Raw genomic sequence first — 5,000 nt, forward strand, 5'->3', positions numbered from 1 at the left:
TAATGCTTTTTTAGGATGGAAATTTAATGCACACAAAAAAAAACCAAAAAACAACATTTATGTGTCTTTTTGCCACAAAAAACAGAGTTACTGCGTTCTAGGCTGGTATTACTGCCACAAAATGGAGTTACTGCAGGAGTTACTGCGTTCTTGGCTAGTATTACTGTCTACTCCCAAACCAGTCCCATTGGAACGTGCAGCAGTAACTCGCCGACTTACTGCGTTTTTGTTTTGTACGACGTAACCTTTAATCCAACACCGCAGTAACTTTTTTTGGGTCATTTTTGCACTTTCAAAATGAGTTTTCTCCAAAACGGGACGGTGTTGGACCACCATTTTTTGACACAAGACAAATGAGGTAGTTTAAAACCCATTTCCGATATAAAAAAAAATTCGACCATTTTGAGTTACTGCGTTCTTGTTTTGCACGGCAGAGTAGGATGCAGCCCTATCTGGCCTGTGCGCTAATCCGGCCCTGATTGTGTGTGTCTGGACGACGACTTTTATCTTGCAAGACATTCCTCACCCAAGGAGCTTCATCACTTCTGGCTGATGTTGATGTAGAAGTAGCACCAGTAATTAAAATACAACTGTTGCTAATCATCTGAGTGCTTGAACAGCAATATTTTGGGGTTGTTGAAGAGCTGGGTAGTGTGTTGTGCTGCTGTTAGCTAAAATTTCTGTTCAATAACAAGCTGCCTAGAGCAGCCCCATCTCGCCTGAGCGGTAGTCTGGCCATGATTGTGTCTGGACGACTTCTTTTAACTTGAAAGACATTCCTCACCCAAGGAGCTTCATCACTCAGTGTGGCCCATAGACTACTGAATTAATCCACTGCAATTATACTTTTTGCAGATACAGAATACTCCTATTCCCTCCAAAGAATATTGGCAGTCAGTGAGCAACCAATTGCACCTCAAACTCTGCAAGTTAGTCAGATCCGTGGTCATATGGCCCTGCGATGGTGCAGATGAAAAAAATGACCCTCTTTATCATGAAAGTTGCCCATTCCCTGATGTAGAAATAACACCAGTAATTAAAATACAACCATTACTAATCCTTTGAGTGCTTGAACAGCAATATTTTGGGGCTGTTGGGGAGCTGGGGTAGTGCGTTGTGTGCTGTTAGCTAAAATTTCTGTTCAATAACAAGCTTCCTGGAGCAGCAAATGGTCATTAAGGGCTGTCATATTTGCAAGGGCATGCTTAGCACTGAATTACACAGAATTATATGGGCCATTAGCAGACTCCGAGCAGCTGAGTAGGGGATTACAACACAGCTGAAGGAGAAGGAAAATTGCGGGGCCTAACAAAATCAGACAATGAGATGGGCTGAAAAAACATCTCTACTTAATAATAAGTGATTGCAGAGTGTTCTTCATCAGCATTCTCCTGAGACAGTATTATACAAAAATTCGACAATGTGCGTAGGATTGGAAGGTTTATGAAATGTGTACAGCCATTAAAAACTGTATAACAGTGGAGCCAGTTCAAGGCAAGGACATAAAGAAATGTCCAAATGTCTCACGGCAACTATATTTAAACCATTGATGCCTAAAACACCTGCAAAATGCCTGCTAAATGCCTAAGCACCTTCTGGGAAAAGAGAAAAGGTGCCGTCAGCCTATAAAAACCTTAACATCTCTCTGTCTCCGAAGCACATAGAAACATGAAATAAATTGCATCTAAAAGCTAAGACCCTCGCAGTAGAAATTGATGTAGAACTTCATTCAGCTCGAAGATACCAACATTGTTAATAAGAAAAAAATGTCAAATCTCATGAGCCTGAATGCTGCGTGCCTGCGTCTTGCAGCTTCCGGCGGTAGGGTCATACACTACGTTTACATGATGCTTTAAATTCCGAATGAGTAATTAATAATTAATAGTTCCGTCGAGTTTACTTTGATCTTTCTCTCTCAGCTCTCTCTCCTTTCATTCAGAGAATGTCTGATGTCACACAGGACGTGAACCTCAGCCGTCATGGTAACGTGCGCAGGAAAATAATTACTTTTTTTAGTTTGAGGAACGGTATTAACCGGTTACCATTATTTTTAAATAAGTGTTCCTGTTCCAGAACATAAAAAATAATAAAGTTTCCGGTTTCGTTTCTCTTTCCTGTAAAATACAAAAAGTTCCCGGTTTTCGTTTTCTTTCCTTGAACCGGTTCAAAGCCCTGCTTTAAAGTGATTCACCTAGTGTTACCCATTACCGTCCATCTTCATTCCCCTCTTCTTCAAAAGCAGAGCACACTTTCTCAGTCTTATATTAAAATGTTCCCGCCCGAATTCCACAAAAGCATCACATTCCAATCGGCTATATTGGATTCCAAAGCGAGCCAATCAGAACATTTCCCGCTGGAGAACTCCAGGCTTTGGCACTGGTTCTCATGCAGAGATGTGTTGAGAACATGGACATGGAATGCATTATGGGCAGGGGGAAAGCGTTTGCCTACAGTGTGGGTCATTCTGACCAGTGGCTCTTCCAAAAAAGAAAAGAAAAAAAAGTTCCATGGAAAGAGACTGACCTACACGCTTCAGAACAGCACAACCTGGAACTGTCCACCAGGCCCAGGGAGAAATTCCAGAGTGAACTGGAATGTGTACAACGCCCCCTCTCCTCTCCTCTATGGGCTTGGACTGGCTTCCAGCCTGCTCCTGCCAAGGCCTTGAGAGAGAGAAGCCTGGGCCGTGACCCGATCCTTCCACTTCCCAAATCCAGCTAAATCTAATAAAAAATCTCTTATGCCTTTTACTGCACTGTTTTTACTGCCATGATCTGCCTTCTATTCGGTTCCCTATCCAGAGTCTGAGGTTACGCAGGGAAGTGTGGCAGATGAAATTGGTTAAGGTGAGACTAAACATCCTATCAGGTAGGCAGCCGTGTGGTTGGTGGCTTTGTGGAAATGCAATCTCATGCTAAGCAGAGCTGAGACAGCACAAGTCAAGCCAATTACTGTCTCCAAAGCTGTCAGGCAGCCAGGCAGCAAGGCAGGTCACATGCACTATATTCGAAACTCTTGACACTACAAATGGGCACCGTGCTCTTCCGCTCGCACCCACCCACACACAAACACATATTCAAAACATGCTCATTAGACATACAGTATATGTTTTCGAAATTCATAATATGTAAGGTTCACTCAGTCTTTCCGCATAAACATACATTCAAACGTGCCCATTAAATACTATTTTTGGACATGTTTTTTCAAGTTCTGGCTTTCCAGCACTCTTACAACATGATTTACAGTAAACATCGATAAAAACAAATAACTGATAACTGGTCAAATGCCGTAAAAAATAATAATTTGGCTGGTAGAAAAGAAAACGCACTAGCCACTTTTGACTAACAGTGACTGAATGTTTGGCTAGTAAGCTTAACATCTACCAGCCAAATTAGCTAGTAATGAAAAAAGGTCATTGATAACCCTGATGATGGAGGAATGGAGGTGGGGTCTAGTACAGTGTTTCCCAACCTTTTTTGTGCCAAGGCACACTTTTTCCCTTGAAAAAATCTCGCGGCACACCACCAACCAAAAATGATGAAATAATGAAAACAAATTATTCTCTGATAAGAATGACTATAGCCTATTGTTAATATAGGCGGCTACAAAGTGTCTTGAATAGCAATCAAATAAACACAAAACTGTATTTTTTAGTCATATTTTATATTTCCTCTTTCAAAATAAAAAGAGCACTTAATGTTCACTTCTTAAAGAAGCTATAAACTTCAAAGTAGGCCTACAATTTACAAATTGTTATTCTGTACAAAAGCATTCTATTAGCAGGAATACAATACAGAAAATAATGCTTATTCTGACAGTAGCAACATTTGGGAAATATTTCACTGAAGATGCATATGTACAAATATCAATATCTGTATAGTTCACTCACTTAATCGTAATGTGAAACCTATGCGTCTTTCACCTATGGCTAAGGCCCGCCCTAAAATGCTGTTTGACTGCAAAAGGACAAGGTCGGTCAGAAGAAGTCGGACGGACAGTTTGACAGCGCTCCATGAACTCAAAGCGGAAATCTCATGTTTTCAAATGCAAGATATGACGGTCATATTAAAAACTGATAGGAAATTGTGCCTGGGGTGTTTGTGACAACGGTGCAAGTTTCCCCGCGAGGTAACAGGAGGCAATCGCTTTCCCCTTTCTTACCGGCAGTTGGATAGTCTGGCTTGAAGGGTCTTGGCATCCTCACACTCGACTAAGCACGCGGACCAAGAAACTACGTTGTGTGCTCAATCATGCCACCACCTCACTCGTTCAACTTTTCAGTAAGGTTGTAAGCAAAACACAAATCTGTTTCAGGGTAGGATTTTGGTTTTCTGACCTAATTAATGAAGAAACAGCGCTAGCAAAGTTAACTATCAGTCACGTCAGGAGGATTGTTTTGACTAGCAGCTGATGGACGTTTTTTGTTAGGGCTACTGAAGATACATCAATGCAATTCGTTTCATGCTTAGGACGCCAGTCAACAGCAGCCTAGCTACTAGAAAATGACATAGGCATTATTTGCTGATAATAATGATTTAAAAAAAAAAAAAAAAAGAATTTTCCACGGCACACCTGACGATCTCTCACGGCACACTAGTGTGCCGCGGCACAGTGGTTGGGAAACACTGGTCTAGTACATATGGAACAGGCAAGACAACACAGCAAACACATGCTACACTGAGTAAAATGATGAAAGAACCACTAAGGCGCTACCAGGGTGACTGTTTGTTGGATGACACCTTACTTTATGAATCACAAATTAGCCACTAATACATAGCCTAGCTGTCTGGAAAAGCGGCACAAAAAGGCACATTTTACGCAAAACAAACCATTTGTTCGGCGTGTACTCAAAATGTTCTTGTTCGTTGCCAATATAATAATTCATTACGGATCATTGTAATAAGGACCTAGTAGGCCTTGTCTTGCTTAATAATGAGTCATGCAGACAGACAGTAACTAGGTATTAGTGGCCAACCAGTGTTGCCAGATTGGGCTGTTTC

General features: G+C 41.4%; 1 protein-coding gene across 2 annotated transcripts in view; it reads right to left on the minus strand.

The window, feature by feature from the left end:
• The window catches only part of vps50 (VPS50 EARP/GARPII complex subunit), a 329,813-nt gene that overhangs the window by 116,617 nt on the left and 208,196 nt on the right, over positions 1–5,000 (minus strand). The window lies entirely within an intron of this gene.

This window comes from Engraulis encrasicolus, chromosome 20 (genome assembly GCF_034702125.1).
Source record: "Engraulis encrasicolus isolate BLACKSEA-1 chromosome 20, IST_EnEncr_1.0, whole genome shotgun sequence".
NCBI classification, from domain to species: Eukaryota; Metazoa; Chordata; class Actinopteri; order Clupeiformes; family Engraulidae; genus Engraulis; species Engraulis encrasicolus.